General features: G+C 40.7%; 1 pseudogene across 1 annotated transcript; it reads left to right on the top strand.

Moving 5' to 3' along the window:
* Nucleotides 1-8,597: 8,597 nt before the first annotated feature.
* On the top strand, nucleotides 8,598-9,954 carry LOC309959134 (ruvB-like 1; annotated as a pseudogene). The gene has a single exon. The product of its transcript is annotated as a ruvB-like 1 (transcript).
* The last annotated feature ends 7,693 nt before the right edge of the window (nucleotides 9,955-17,647 follow it).

Below are 17,647 nucleotides of genomic sequence, written 5' to 3'. Positions count from 1 at the left end.
CACTTATATAGAAGGGAGGTAATGCACCAGTGGAAAGAGAATGGAGTGAAGGGAAAAAAAAACATACCACCTCAAAATACTTCTCTTTGGGGGCTTCCTTGGTGGTGCAGTGGTTAAGAATCCGCATGCCAATTCAGGGCACGTGGGTTTGAGCCCTGGTCTGGGAAGATCCCACATGCTGTGGAGCAACTAAGCCCGTGCACCACAACTACTGAGCCTAGGTGCCACAACTACTGAAGCCAGTGCGCCTACAGCCCGTGCTCCGTAGCAAGAGAAGCCACAGCAATGAGAAGCCCGCGCACCGCAACAAAGAGTAGCCCCTGCTCGCCGCAACTAGAGAAAGCCCGTGTGCAGCAATGAAGACCAATGCAGCCAAAAGTAAATAAATTAAAAAAAAATTTTAAGTAAAATAAAATAAAATATAAATAAAATAATCTTTATTTAAAAAAATACTCCTCTTTGGCATATAGGTTATTTGGGGTTGATTAGTTTTGAAAAGCTGCAGACACAGGAGAATCTCTGAAAACAAGCAGAAGTTACCCTTTATACTTATATTTATAAGGGAAATCTCTATTTGTAAGGGTGTCTCTACCAGGAAGAGGAGGATGGCCAAATCTCTAGAAACTCTTACCAATGGAGAAGGCATGGACTTAAATCCTTGTTTACTGCACTTTGCCTGTAAAACTTCCATAGGTGCCCTCCTCCCCGCCCAACACATCTTTCTTTTGTCGTTAGCTGAAGGTATTTAAGGTGGTGACTTGGGCCATTTGGGGAGGTACTCAGTTTTCCTGGGTATCTGCCACATATATAGGAGGTATACATATTATTAAACTTTTGTTTTTCTCCTGTTAATTTGTCTCTTATTACGTGGGGTTCTCAGCCAAGAGCCTAGAAGAGTAGGGGGGAAATTATTTTTCCTCCCCTACAGGAACTATGGGGGAAAAGTTGACAAAGAAGATATTTTGAAGAATAACAAGTTAATCAGGCACCAGCTTAAAGAGACTGAGTTTAAAGAAAATGAAAGTCTGGGCAAAATTGATGGAGATTAGATGATATTTCTGGGAATTGTGAGGATAATATCTGGGACTTGCCTTGATGATGATCTGTACCTGGTTTTAAATTCTTCCTATCTTGGAAAGAACGTTCTCACCCCACTGGTCTTGTCTTAAATTATAAAGTCGGTTCCATTTATTGAGTACGTTTGTAAGCAACTCTTTGCAAGAAATTGCCCTCAGCAGGAAACCCCTTTTCTTGTCAATTTAAGCAAAGCTACATAGTAACTAACTTTTAAATCAAGGGTCCTGCATGTTCTACTCATCTCCCACCCTAGCACACCTTTCATATCTTTTGATCACACAATATCTTGCCTAACCTGTTGGTTCTTTCCATAGATCAAAGAAGTAGAAATGAAGAATAAGTAATTAACAGCTGACCAGATCTCTTCTCTAGCTTCCCTTTCAGTGATCTTGCGAACAAACTGTGTGAACAAGATAGCATCTAAAGAAAGATCACAAGTCAACAAGCCTGCATGCAGTGGGGGATGGTGACAATTCTGACCCCCAATCTCAATGATTAATTGAGATTACTTTTCTTTTTCCCTTTAAAAACCTTCATGGCCGAATAGAATCTTGGAAAGTGGTTTTTGGGAGACACTGAGTCCAGCTCCCCAGATTGCTGGCATTCTGATTAAAAGCAACTTCCCTTTCTACAAACAACTGCCTCTTGGAGGACCTGAGTTTGGTAACACTTACTATGTAGATAGTAAGGTTTCTTGGTGTGTAGGATTCCAATCAATGGGCAAATGTATTACTACCATCTGGTACCTCCCCTTGCTTACACAGAGAATTGGATAAAGGGAAATAAAATTGGCAACACCATGAGATACAAGTTATGCTAGTTGGGCTGCAGCATTCCTGCCAGAGAAGTCTGGATCACAACAGTCTCCACCTGCAAGAACAATATTCAGCGGCCGTTCCTCAATGGGCAGTTCTGAATTCCCTCTGCTGGAGCCCAGGGAGGTGTGCTGATGCCTCTGTTAAGTTAGAATGTCAGGCTTCAGGGTACAAAAGGGATAGCTGTGAATCTTGTTGCATGATGAGTTAGTTATAACAATCTCCCATTTTCTTCCCTGGAGATGACTAAGCCTCATGGATACGTCGAAACATAATGGCTTCACCAGCATCTCTATTTTTTTTTTTTAACTACTATACTGGATTTTAAGCACTACATGCTCCTTTTTAAAATTTTATGTGAAATGTGGCTAAAACAGGGAGGAGAGTTTAGGGCTCTTGGGTGAGAGTAGAGATGGGAAGAGGTTAATGCATCATCCATGGTTTCAGTGGTGGGCGTTCTGCTTTCAATGAGGAACAAAATTTTTCTATTTCGACTATAGGCATACTAAATTATTGAATTTTCATAAAAGTTGTTGGCTATATTTTCTCCACTTTTTCCAGTGAAGGAAACCAAGTCTCAGAGAAGTAATGTTAACTTGATCAAGAGCACATAATCTGAGCAAGAAAGAGCTAGGCCTCCAACCTTCAATCCAGTGACACCAAAGGTCAGTATCTTTCCCCTGTATACTTCTGCCATCTAAAACCCATCCCCCATTACACAACTCAGGCAGTAACAGGGAGTACCACTGAGGTCTGCTGCTCTGACAGTTATTCCTAAGTAGTTACCAGTTGTCTCCTGCCACTTTTGTTTTGAGGGTGGAGGCAGGTCCTGTTCATCTGCCAACTTCTTTATTCCTTAGAACTGATAGATCTTGGGATTCCAGTTCAAACTTCAGTTTGGCAAAATCTGAGCCCAATGAATCATGTCCTAACCATATCAGGGTGGGTTTTTTTCTTTCTTTTTCTTTTTTTTGTTTTTCCCTTAGCCAAATAGAGGCTGAATGGATGGGCTCTTGGCAACCTCATCATATCTATTATGTGCTCATCATTATTTAAACAAATGGTATTCACTGGGGTCCAAGTTAGAAGGACACGACACAGAGAAGGCTTTTTATCAGTCAGCTGGACTGCTCTTCCCTTTTCCCAAGTCTTTTGTGTTCCCTGAGGATCCCTCAAGTGTGGAGCAGCTCACAAAGGACTAGGATGGACAAAGCCTTTGTCTGGGAAAGGAGAGCCAGTCAGTCCCCTTTGCCCCTCTGCAGATGTCTTGATCCTTTTGGCTATTTTCTATCTCTATTTAAATACAAAAGGGCTGATGAAACACTGTTAAGGCACCGGGGGCCGCAGAAGTGTGTGAGTCATGTGCAGCTTTTTACAAGGTCAAATATAATAAAGAATCAGTATAGGCACTAGGACTTAACGCAGCAGAGAAAGAATAGGTGTTGAAAGATGCTGGCTCTACAGACAGTATGCCTCAGTTCCAAGAATTATACAAGTGATCTCAAAAGTGCTTTAACCTAGCAAGACTTAGATCCCTCATATGTAAATGGGAACAATAATTATAGGTATTTCACAGCATTAACCAGAGGTTTAAGTGAAATATTGCATGCAGCATGGTTATTGGAACACTTCGTGCTTTTATTAAACTCTTGCTTTTATAATTATAGCTGAGGATAGATTTATGGAGGGAGGTGGCCTTGGGTCCTGGAAAGGAGAAAAATTATAGAATGTTTCAGGCCCAAGTCCAGGGAGTCATGAATTCTGGAGAATAAAAGCATCTGCAATTTATCTTTTCACTCTAGGGTATAAAGTTAGGGAAATATTTTACACATCTGAAAAGTTTCAAGTAAACTACTCTGGTTTTAACACATTGATGCTTGAACATAATTTCCCAAGACACATTTCCACAAATAATAGTGCAGGAATTTTTTTTTTTAAGTTACCTCCTTGAATCCTATAAAAATGGGTACTTTAGTTTAATATATTTGACAAACTCAGTGTATTTGGAAACTCATCATGAATATTAGCATACAGTTTCTGAGCAGGCCTATATGAAAATAACATAATTCAGCATTAACTAAATAAATATGAATATGAAGCATTGTTGTTTCTATTGCACCTGCTGTTGTTTGGAGTGAGGGAGCAGAAAGGCGCACATAATGACACCCTGAAGAATGGAGGTCCATGGGACTTGGTTTGGGAGCTCCGCTGATTATTCCCAAGCGTGGAGTTGGTTATAAGCTGGCTCACTCAGATGTGTGCGGTCAGCTCAAGTGTTTGCATGCAGGGCATCTAGTCCTCCAAAAAATGCAACAGTTATGGTGACACTAGGCATTGCTCTAAAATAGTGGCTCTAAAGGGCAGTAATTCTAAAGACTCAGGAGCTGAGAAGTCCTAGCAGATTGAGCCAGGCAGCCTTACCTCAGGAGGAAATACTTTATCGTGATATGGGGACCTGGCATCAGAGTTTGAGTGGCTTTTAATTAGCTGAGTTTCCAAGATGTTATCATTATCAAATTGTTTCTAAAACCATATACAAACTTATAAAAACTTTACTCACCCCAACACTTTCCTACTGTAGTGTACAGAGTATATGAAAGGTCAAGACATTAGGTAGCACTGAGAATGTAGGGGACTATGTGTTAGATGTTGGAAAAGAGGAGAGGCAGGGGAGGAAGACAGAGAAAGAGAGAATGATGAAGCTGTGTTCTCTTAATTTGAGAATATATATATATATGCAATATATAGACGATATTATTCTTATATTGAATCAGTAACCCTATTTTTAGATTATCTAGATATATAATTTGTTTTTTGGGGAGTGGAAAAACTAAAGATAATTGATGAAAATTTCAATTTTCTTTTATATATTTACAGCTACATAACTGTAGCCTAAAATTTGCTGTGACTAAGCTTTTGTGAATTACTTAGCATTTCATAGGTTGCTGGCACTGCATCATGAGAACTTCCTAATTCTGAGCTTTTTGGGTCTGAGTCCACCCACTCAGTCTAATGCACTGTGTCTTTGAAAAATCTCTTTACCCTAAGTATCTTTAGTTTCGTCCAATGTAAACTGAGAATAGTAACAGTGTTTCTGGATTTTTTTTTTTTTTTTTCTGTGGTACTAGGGCCTCTCACTGTTGTGGCCTCTCTCGTTGCGGAGCACAGGCTCCGGTCGCACAGGCTCAGAGGCCATGGCTCATGGGCCCAGCCGCTCCGCGGCATGTGGGATCTTCCCGGACTGGGGCACGAACCAGTGTCCCCTGCATTGGCAGGCGGACTCTCAACCACTGTGCCACCAGGGAAGCCCGTGTTTCTGGATTTTTTATGAAACAAATAATATACTGCAGTCATTCCTAAATACCTGTCCATATATTGAGGTTAGTTCCATAACAAAGTTTTCATGGGTATATAGTAGAATAAGAAAAAAAAGATCACTGTGATGAGTGTTAATCAAATTTTATACAATTTTTAAAAATGGAGATAGGGGCTTCCCTGGTGGCACAGTGGTTGAGAGTCTGCCTGCCAATGCAGGTGACACTGGTTCGTGCCCCAGTCCGGGAAGATCCCACATGCCGCGGAGCGGCTGGGCCCGTGAGCCATGGCTGCTGAGCCTGCACGTCCGGAGCCTGTGCTCTGCAACGGGAGAGGCCACAACAGTGAGAGGCCCGTGTACCGCAAAAACAAAAACAAAAACAAAAAAACAAACAATAAAAAAAACGGAGATAAGTTCTTTCTATGCTTTTGCTTTAAAATCTTCTTTATTTTACAAAATACCTTTTTGAGGTTTCTCCCTATTTCCCTCCTATTTTACTAGTAGGTAAAATCTCAAAGTCTCAGAATTGATGAGCTGATGATATAGAGACACTGGGCTCAACACAGATATGAGTCAGTGTTCCCATGAATTTTGCCTTTGTATGGAGTTATTCCTCTGTCTAGCAGTAGAGAGAGAGAGAGAGAGAGGGATCTTCAGATATAACATTTTTGGGTGAGTCCTTCTCAAAAACAGTGTTTTTGTCAATGGCAAAAAGCTGAAAACCTTCCCACTAAAATCTGGAACAAGACAAGGATGCCCACTCTTACCACTTCCATGCAACATAGTATTGGAAGTCCTAGCCACAGCCATCATACAAAAAAAGAAATAAAAGGTATCTAATTTGGAAGAGGTAAAATTGTCATTATATGCAGATGACATGATACTATATATGGAAAACTCTAAAGACTCCACACAAAAACTACTAGAACTGATAAACAAATTGAGCAAGGTAGCAGGATACAAGATGAACATACAGAAATCTGTTGCATTTCTGAAATATCAGAAAAGGAAAGTAAAAAAAAAAAAACTCTTTTAAAATCATATAAAAAATACTGAGGAATAAATCTGATCAAGGAGGTGAAAGATATATGCTGAGAACTATAAAACATTGATAAAGGAAATTGAAGATGATTCCACTGGACCACCAGGGAACTCCCTGAAGATGATTCAGATAAATGGAAAGATATCACATGCTCTTGGATTGGAAGAATTAATATTGTTAAAATGGCCATATTACCCAAAGCAATCTACAGATTTGATCCCTATCAAGCTACCCATGACAGTTTTCACAGAACTAGAAAAAATAATCATAAAATTTATATCGAAGCATAAATGACCCAGAATTGCCAAAGCAACCCTGAGGAAAAAGAACAAAGCTGGAGGTATAACCCTCCCAGACTTCAGACAATACTACAAAGCTACAGTAATCAAAACAGTATGGTAAGGAATAAAGACACAGACGTAGAGAATGGACTTGAGGACACGGGGAGGGGGAAGGGTAAGCTGGGATGAAGTGAGAGAGTGGCATGGACATATATACACTACCAAATGTAAAATAGATAGCTAGTGGGAAGCACCTGCATAGCACAGGGATATCAGCTGGGTGCTTTGTGACCACCTAGCAGGGTAGGATAGGGAGGCTGGAAGGAAGACTCAAGAGGGAGGAGATATGGGGATATATGTATATGTATAGCTGATTCACTTTGTTATAAAGCAGAAACTAACACACAATTGTAAAGCAATTATACTCCAATAAAAATGTTAAATAAAAACAAACAAACAAACAAACAAAAAAACCAGTATGGTATTGGCACAAAAACAGATGTATAGATCAATGGAACAGAATAGAAAGCCAGAAATAAACCCACACACCTATAGTCAGGAGGCAAGAATATACAATAGAGAAAGGAGAGTCTCTTCAAAGAGTGGTATTGTGAAAGCTGGACAGCTGCATGTAAATCAATGAAGTTAGAACACACCCTCATGCCATAAAAAAAATAAATTCAAAATGGCTTAAATATAAGACTGGAACACCATAAAACTCCTAGAAGAGAACATAGGCAAAACATAAATCATAATCTCTGACATAAATCATACCAATGTTTTCTTAGGTCAGTCTCCCAAGGCAATAGAAATAAAAGCAAAAATAAACAAATGGGACCTGATCAAAACATAAGTTTTTGCACAGCAAAGGAAACCATAAACAAAACAAAAAGACAACCTAAGGACTGGGAGAAAATATTTGCAAATGATGTGACCGACAAAGGCTTAATTTCCAACATATACAAACAGCTCTTACAACTCAACAACAGAAAAACAAACAACCCAATCAAAACATGGGCAGAAGACCTAAATAGATGTTTCTCCAAAGAAGACATAGAGAAGGCCAAAAGTCACAAGAAGAGATGCTCAACATCACTAATCATTAGAGAAATGCAAATCAAAACTACAGTGAGGAAAAAAAAAACTACAGTGAGGTGTCACCTCACACTGGTCAGAATGTCCAGCATTAAAAAGTCTACAAATAGCAAATGCTGGAAAGGCTGTGGAGAAAAAGGAACACTCCTATACTGTGGGTGGGAATATAAGTTGGTGCAGCCACTATGGAGAAAGTATGGAGGTTCCTCAGAAAACTAAGAAGAGAGTTGCCATATGATCCAGCAATCCCACTGCTGGGCATATATCTGGACAAAACTATAATTTAAAAAGATATATAAACCCCCTATGTTCATAGTAGCACTATTCACAATAGCCAAGACTTGAGAACAACCTAAATGTCCATCGACAGATGAATGGATAAAGAAGATGTGGTGCATATATACAATAGAATACTACTCATCCATAAGAAAGAATGAAATAATGCCATTTGTAGCAACATGGATGTACCTAAAGATTATCATACTAAGTGAGGTAAATCAGAAACAGAAAGACAAATACCATATGATATCACTTATATATGGAATCTAAAATATGACACAAATGAACTTATCTATGAAACAGTCTCAGACATAGAGAACAGACTTGTTGTTGCCAAGGGGGGGTGGGGGAGGGAGGGATTGGAGTTTGGGATTAGCAGATGAAAATTATTTTAACATAGAATGGATAAACAACAAGGTCCTACTATATAGCACAGGGAACTATATTCAGTATCCTGTGATAACTATAACAGAAAAGAATATGAAAAAGAATATATATATATATATATTTGGTTTATATATATATATAAAACGAATCACTTTGCTGTATAACAGAAACTAACACATTATAAATCATTATATACTTCCGTTTCAAAAAAAAGTGTTTTGGAGGCTTTTCTGGTGGCGCAGTGGTTAAGAATCCACCTGCGGGCTGCCAGGGCTCAGCGGGCGCTCAGGCTCCAGGTGCACAGGATGAAGATTGAGAAGGTGAACAGCACCACCAAGACACAGCGCATCACCTCCCACAGCCACGTGAAGGGGCTGGAGCTGGTCGAGAGAGGCCTGGTCAAGGCGGTGGCCTCAGAGCTCGCGGGCCAGGAGAACGCACGCAAGGCACGTAGTGTGATAGTGGAATTAATCAAAAGCAAGAAAATGGCTGGAAGTGCTGTCTTGTTGGCAGGGCCTCCTGGAACTGGCAAGACAGGTCTAGCTCTGGCTATTGCTCAGGAACTGGGTAGTAAGGTCCCCTTCTGCCGGATGGTGGGGAGTGAAGTTTACTCCACGGAGATCAAGGAGACAGAAGTGCTGATGGAGAACTTCCACGGGGCTATTGGGTTGCGGCTAAAGGAGACCAAGTAGGTATATGAAGGCGAGGTCACAGAGCTCACCCCATGTGAGACGGAGAACCCCATGGAGGGCTAGGGCAAGACCAACAGCCACATAATCATAGGGCTCAAGACAGCCAAGGGGACCAAGCAGTTGAAACGGGACCCCAGCGTTTCTGAAAGTTTGCAGAAAGAGCGAGTAAAAGCTGGAGATGTGATTTACATCGAAGCCAACAGTGGGGCCGTGAAGAGGCAGGGCAGGTGTGACACCTGCGCCACAGAATTTGACCTTGAAGCTGAAGAGTACGTCCCCTTGCCCAAGGGAGATGTGCACAACAAGAAGGAAATCATCCAAGACGTGACCTTGCATGACTTGGACGTGGCCAACGCATGGCCCCAGTGGGGACACGACATCCTGTCCCTGATGGGCCAGCTCATGAAGCCAAAGAAGATGGAGATCACAGACAAACTCTGAGGGGAGATTAACAAGGTGGTGAACAAGTACATCCAACCAGGGCGTGGCAGAGCTGGTTCTGGGGGTTCTGTTCGTTGATGAGGTCCACATGCTGGACATCGAGTGCTTCACCTACCTGCACCAGGCGCTGGAGTCTTCCATCGCCCCCACTGTCATCTTTGCGTCCAACCGAGGCAACTGTGTCATCAGGGGCACGGAGGACATCCCCTCTCCTCACGGCATCCCTCTCGACCTTCTGGACCGAGTGATGATCATCCAGACCATGCTGGACACCCTGCAGGAGTTGAAACAGATCATTAAAACCCGAGCTCAGACAGAGGGAATCAACATGAGTGAGAAGGCGCTGAACCACCTGCGGGAGATTGGTACCAAGACCACTCTGAGGTACACGGTGGCCAACCTGCTGGCCAAGATCAACGGGAAGGACGGCACTGAGAAGGAGCACATCAAGAAGATCAGTGAGCTCTTCTACGATGCCAAGTCCTCAGCCAAAATCCTGGCTGACCAGCAGGACAAGAACAAGAAGTGAGATGGCCGAGGTCTTCTGCAAGGAGACTCCGGGTGGGCCCGGTCCCGGTCCAGCCTGTGGGTAGGATACTTGCCCCCAGGTTGAGCTCTGTCTTCACTCGGGCGGGTGGCAGTGTTGTCAGTTTAGCATAGAAGGGTTTCTTTTTAAATTATTGTGACTCCTCCCGTGGTTGCATTGAAGAACCCTGCCTTATCTGGTGTGTTTTCTAATAAACCCTGATAGGTTATTTTGATGATTAAAAAAAAAGAGAGAGAGAGAATCCGCCTGCCAATGCAGGGGACATGGGTTCAAGCCCTGGTCCGGGAAGATCCCACATGCCGCAGAGCAACTAAGCCTGTGCGCCACAACTACTGAGCCTGTGCTCTAGAGCCCACGAGCGACAACTACTGAGCCCACATGCCACAACTACTGAAGCCCACACACCTAGAGCCCATGCTCCACAGCAAGACAGGCCACTGCCATGAGAAGCCCACGTACCGCAATGAAGAGTAGACCCTGCTCGCCACAACTAGAGAAAGCCCGCGTGCAGCAGTGAAGACCCAATGCAGCCAAAAATAAATAAATAAATTTTTTTTTAAAAAAGTGTTTTTGAACAGCTGCCTTAGAGATGTCATTGGTGCCTATAGAACCAAAGTGAATTGCTCCCAAGAGCATGGTGTGGCCTGATTAGCACTGAACTTCTACAGACAGCAACAGGCAATAGAATTGGGAGAGAGCCATGGGACTCCCTTATCCAAATGTGTCTGGCCAGTGTCACAAAGCCAAATATGACTTTGAGTCCTGTGAGTCACTGGCATTTTCTGTCTCTTTTCTCCCCTATTCATGTTAATTGCTATAGGCTCATTTCCTAATTCACTTGAGAGACATTCACTGGTGTCCATTTTTTGTCAGGTATCAGGCTGAGTAGTTTACATACATTATTATCTCATTTAATTCATTCAACAGTTTAGTGAGGCAGGCATTATTTTCATCTTCAATTTTCACAGATGAGGAAATGGGCTCAGACGCCTATGTGCTGTACAAGGGCCACTGATCAAGAGTCATCTAACAGGGTTCAAGCTCAGGTGTCTCACATTCCGAAGGTCACAGCATGGACCATGGAAAGACAGGTCCTTCTGTATCACAGGCAGACCTATGGTGGCAACATTATAAGCAAGGACTTGGAAATATGCAGACCTCAGTTGTTGCAGATATTGTTTTTACTTGTTTGGAAAATTAAGAAAGTAATTGTCTAACATTGATGGTTGTTGTCATGACTAAATTAAATACTGTAAACAAAATCCTAGAACATAATAAGCTTTTTTGAAATGGTGACTGTCAATAATAATGCTAACCATAGTAATTGGACTTTGATATGGGTGGTAGGAGGTAAGAAAATACATATAACAACGTGAAGAATAGCAGGAAGTTTGGGAGTTGGGTAGCAGGCTTGAGGAATTGTAATTAGAGATACAAAGATCATTGGAGGTGGGTTCCAGTGTGGTGAGGGCATCCTTGTTGAGTCCATCCTGGCCTGGTGGGCCGCGGCAGCCTAAGAGATGGAGTACAAGTTTGTGTGTGGCCACCGAGTTCACAGACCTTTGTTCCACTCCTGCTGGGGAGGGACATGATCAGTGAGGGATGAGGTTCATGCAGCTGAGACCTTGCGAAAGGAGTCTGTATGGATGAGAAGCTGAGCCAGGCTCCCGAGGGGAAGCCCTCCACCCTGGCTGTCTGGTTTGTATTAAGTGGAGTCAGTCTCTGATTACCTTGGCCAAAAACCCTTTCCCCAATGGCCCAGGAACTGAAAGATTAGGATCCTTCTGGCAGCTGCTGGCATGTTCTGAACCACAATGTTTGAATTTACTCCAAGGCTGGGAACCAGCTGCCCCATGGAGTGAAAGACGAGGGAATTTCACATGTGCAAGAACCTGAAAGGGGGGAACTTGCTCTGGAAGGAAATGAAGTCATAGCTCTTGCAAGCACAGCATTTCCTCCAGACTGGGGGATCACAGCCATGACTTAGACAGCTTGAGAAACTAAAATCCACTATTATAATGTATATTTAGAACGGGAAAAATTTAGGGAGTGTGGCATGTTTATTTATCATTTATTTGCACACATTTTCAGTGTAGATAAGGCACATCCTTCTCCAGAGGATGACTCATTTCTCTTGGTTTTTATCTTGGGTGTCGTCTGAGAGGAGTGAGGAGTAGTGTGCTTAACTTTAATAAATTTTCTTGCATTTCCTGTACATTTATACATATCTCCTCAAGAAATAGCTCAGTTAATAGTTACTGAGTGTCTGCCAACTGAATTGTCATAGATAAATATATATATTTATGGCAGTGTATTTATATTGTGATAGATAGGTAGATAGGAACATACATACATTTAACTTATTTTGAAATAATTATAGATCTACAGGAAGTGGCAAAGATAGTATAGAGAGGTTCCTGTGTACACTTTCCCCAGTTTTCTTCAGTGATTATCTCTTAGCTAACAACAGTGCTATATCAAAACCAGGAAACTAATATTGGTACAAGGTATGCATAGGTCTATGTCATTTTGTTACATTTACAGGTTAGTGTAACCACTCCCTGACTCAAGATAAAGAACTATTATATCACCACTAAGGTCTTCCCCATGCTACCTCTTTATAGCCACACCCATCCCCTTGCCTCCACCATCCCTAACCCCTGGCAACCCAGTAATTTGTTCTCCATCTCTATAATTTTGACATTATGAGAATGTTGTATAAATGGAATCACATAGGGGACCTCATAAGATTGGTTCTTCTCACTCAATGTAATGAACTTGAGATCCACCCAAGTTGCGTGTATCAGTAGTTCATTACCTTTTATTGCTGAGTAGTATTCTATGGTATGGTTGTACCGTAAATTTTTTAAGCAAATTGTCCTTTTGAATGGACATTTTGTTATTTCAGTTTTTTGAAATTACAAACAAAACTGCTATGAACAATAATGTACGGAATTCATTTGGATATAAGTTTTCATTGCTCTGGAGTAAACGCCCAGGAATGTGGTTGCTAGGTTGTATGGTACGTGAATGTATAGATTTCTTTTAAGAAAGTGGCAAATTATTTTCCAAGTGACTGTACTACTCTACATTCCTACCAGCAATAGCTGAGAGATCCAGTTTCTCCACAACCTTGCCAGGATTTGGTATTGTCACTATTTTTTATTGTATCTGTTTTAATAGGTTTGCAGTGACATCTTATCATAGTCTTGATTTGTAATCCCATCAGTTGCATTGCTATATTTAAACAGCCTTATTGGAATATAATTCACATACCATATAATTCACACTTTTAAAGGGTACAATTCAATGGCTGTTAATTTATTCACAGAGTACTGTATCCATCCCCACAACAATTTTAGAATATTTTTTTCACCCCCCAAAGAGACTCCTTATCCCTTAGCCATTACCTTCAAACCTTCCACCTCCCCCCAGCGCTAGGACACTACTAATCTATTTACCATCTCAATAGATTTGCCTATTCTGGACTTTTTATATAAATGGAATCATATAATATGTGGTCCTTTGTGACCGGCATCTTTCACTTAGCACAACGTTTTCAAGGTCCATCCATGTTGTAGCATATATTAGTACATCATTATTGCCAAATCATGCTCCAATGTATGGTTATGCCACGTTTTATTTATTAATTTATCAGTAGATGGATATTTGGGTTGTTGGACTTTTGGGCCATTATTAATAATGCTGCTATGAACATTTACACGCAAGTTTTTGGTGGACATGTTATCAGTTCTCTTGGGTATACACCAAGGGGTAGAATCTCTAGATCATGTGGTAACTGGATATTTAACCATTCGAGCAACTGCAATCTGTTTTCCGAAATGGTTGCACCACTTTACATTCCCACCAGCAGTTTATAAGGGTTACAATTTCTTCCTTGCCTAAAGTGATCATTATATTTCTTTTTGATTAGTGTCATCCTACTGTGATATATCATTGTGATTTGCATTTCCCTGAAGTCTAATGATGGTAAGCATTTTTTCATGTCTTTATTAGCCATTTGTATATTTCCTTGAGTGAACAATTTTGATACTTTGGCCACTTTTTAATTGGCTATTTGCTTTTTACTACTGAGTTTGAAGATGTGGTTATATATTTTAGACACATGTCCCTTAACAGCTATAAGATTTTCTGAATTTTCTCTTACTCTGGGGGTCATCTTTTTACTTGAGACTGTTTTTTGAAGCACAAAAGTTTTTAATTTTGATCATGTCCAGTTTCACTACTTTTTCTTTTGTTGCTCATGCTTTTGGTGTCATATCTAAGAAAACATTGCCTTATCCAAGAGCATGAAGATTTACGCCTTTAAGAGTTTTATACTTTTAGCTCTTACATTTAGGACTATGATACATTTTGAGTTAATTTTTGTATATGGTGTGAGGTAGGAATCCAAATTCATTCTTTTACATGTAGAGACCAGTTGTCCCAGCACCATTTGTTAAAAAGACTATTTCTCCTCCATTTAATTGTCTTGGCATTCTTTTTTCTTTCTTTCGTTTTTTTTTTTGGCCCTGCTGCTTGTGGGATCTTAGTTCCCTGACCAGGGATCAAATCAGGGCCCTTGGCACTGAAAGCACAGAGTCCTAACCACTGGACCACCAGGGAATTCCCTGTCTTGACATTTCAATCAGAATCAACTAATCAACTGACTACATGTCACACTTTTGAGAATTTTTTTTTTTCTATCCTCAAACTCCAATTCCTGAGAACTAAGCAATTTAGCTTCCAAAGAATTAATTAATGCTTGATCTAAAGCTTCAGGAGCAAGGAGTTTAAAACTGTGAAGAGTCACTTGTCCCTTATGTTAAATGAGATCCAGATACTTTTTAGAGAGTAACGTTAGATCTGGATGAGAGGAAATACCCAGTGGCTTTGGATAACTATGGGGAGAAGGGGGCCAAGAATACATGACAATCCCAAAGATCAACTTTACTTTTTCGGTTTTTTCAGCTGTACCTTTAATTAGTCTTGGGTTTTGATTGTTTGGCCTCCCTCTAGTCTCCACAGTATAGTATGGCCTCACTCTGGCTAAAAATGCAAGATTTTGCATCAGATAAACATGGGATCCAATCCCAGATCCTTTGTTGCTTCCTACCTGTTTCATCTCTTCCAACTTCAGTTTCTTCTTTTGCAAATTTGGGATAACAATTATGTCTACATCAGTGGATTGTTTGAGCACGAGGTAATACAGATAAATATGTAGCACTGCCATGGCATATTAAAAATATTATCCCTTATTATTTTCTCTATCCACAATAAAACCTTATCTGTCCTGTGTTCTATTCCCTTGGATCCTGCTTTGTAAGATGGGATAATCCGCTAATATGATTTTAAAAAATCCTACTAACCTCTTAGTAGGTTTGACATATTTTTCTTTAGGGGAGTAGAGAAGATTTCAATTTTCTTGTATGCTTTAATTTCCTGAGTGTATTACAAGCTGTATTAAATTACATTTACTATTTGGGGGTTTTAAAGGTCCTAACATGATACTAAGCTTCTATTAACATGTGATAGAAAGGGAAAAAGCCCAGGAATCTGTAAAACCCCATGGCCCCTTCTACCTACTCCCTATGACGTAGGCAAGTTGCTCACCTGCTGTGAGCCTCACTGTCACCACTTGTAAAATGGGGATAAAATACCAGCCTGGACTCTTGCACAGAGTTGCTATGACATTCAAAGGAGGTAAAAATTGTGCAGAGCTTTAAAAACTGTAAAGTTTGCTGTACCTGTAAGATGGCTTTTATTATTTCATTGAAGTACACACCAGTGAACTCTTTGACAAAATATCAATATTAATTTTTTTTTGTTATTTTTCATTAATATTGTACTACTGTATCAGTGGCCTTAAGAGATATAAAAGAGGACAGTAAGGTCAAAAGCTTTAGCTATGAAACAAAGCAGGGAGTCAAATTCAGAATGCACAGTTGTGGTTCAAGGCTGTAAGATGTTTTGAAATGTTAATGCTCATTGTTTTTGCATTCTTTTCTGAAACCTTAGTGGGCTGGCTCTCTCAAGGCTTTCTTTCTTAGTGGTATGATCTTTGGTAACAGGAAATAGATGAACTCAACTTATAATTTTCAGAGCCTTAATTTTAGGGCCAAAGAAATGGTCCCACAGACTTTTGTCTGGTCACTTAAGAAACCTGATACTCCATTGTGTGTGTGTATGTGTGTGTGTGTGTGTGTGTGCGTGCGTGCGTGCATGCACGCATGGTCACAGCAAACGTATTTGAAATTCACTGATTCTTACAATTTAATATCAGGTTCTTTTGTTACATTCAAATACAGTTAAATTATTTTGTATTTAAAAATAGGATCTACTATAGAACTCCATTTCCCTAAAAGTAGCCTTAACCCCTCTCCTTCCACCTGAATATTTACAAAGAAAAATGTCTAAGATGATGGTCACCTAACGATGCTGATGATTAATTCTGTATGGTATAATTTCGGGGGAAATTTTACTGTCACCTTTATATTTTCCTATATTTTGAGAGGGTTTTCCCCCTAACTTTTTATTTTAAAATAATTGTAAACACAAAGTTAGGAAAATAGGAGTCCCATGTAGCTTCTCCCTATGGCAACAACTTATGACTATAGTACAATGGCAAAGCCAGGAAATTGACTTTGGAACAATACAAACTACAGACTTGATTCCGATTTCACCAGTTTTGACAGGCACTGATTTGTGGTGACACCCCATCTTAACTCTATTTACCCCTCAGTGAGCACTGCTATTATAGTGGTAGGGTGGGGTGTAGAGCACACTACACTTTAAAGGGATAAACACATACCTACTTTAAAAAGGCACATTATTGTTCATATGGTAACCAATTGGCAGGAAGTTACCTCATCCTTTCAAAATGACTGGTCAGGATGTGCTTGAGCTTATAACAGTCCTGAAGGCCAGTTGTTAAATATTCAGGAATTTTGTCATTGGTAGCTTGAAATCAGCCATGGTGGAAGCATTTACCTCAGAGAAATCTGCCAAGCGTATAAACCAAGGCTCGCCCTCTCTTGCTTGAGCCGCTGACCAGCACATCGCTGTTTGCCTGGCCACTGACAGCTTGTCTCGGCTGATCCAATTTCCCCATATACGTCTCCTCAACTCGGTCTCGGTAAAACCTTATTCCCCAGCAGGATGTTTCCTTATCATTCATGATGCTTTTTTCCTCAGGGCTGTAGACTAGGCAGCTAGATAGTCTAAAAAAAAAAAAAAAAAGAATTTTCTGTTAATGGATTCTAATACCTTCATTACGGCCTTTCTTGGTAACTCACTTTCATTTTGCCCAGGGACTTTCTGGAATATGTATTCGTTTTTAACTCCAAGAGAATGTTTGGGTGTGTGAGAGAGAGAGGCAGTAGAAGGAGCAATGGGGTCTTGAGTGCCCTCTCCATTCCCCCCAAGCAGGCAGTGTTGAGTCATCCACACTCAGGGTCAGCCCTGCCTTGGCTCCCCCGGTCCCATCTTTTTCTCTGTAGGCTGCGGGAAGTCAGTGGTCCCTTCTGTTGAGGCAGAGGATGGGAAATGGGAAGAGAACCTTGCTTTCCAGTTGAAAAGGGGTCAAAAGGCAAAGGGATTCTTTGCAGATCACAGTGGATTCATAAGCTTTCATATAGTGAAGGGCCGTATCCTTTCATCGTTAGTCAACAGGTGT

Source organism: Leucopleurus acutus (assembly GCF_964270905.1).
Source record: "Leucopleurus acutus genome assembly, chromosome: 3".
Taxonomy (NCBI): domain Eukaryota; kingdom Metazoa; phylum Chordata; class Mammalia; order Artiodactyla; family Delphinidae; genus Leucopleurus; species Leucopleurus acutus.
This window is presented reverse-complemented; position numbering and strand designations above follow the sequence as displayed.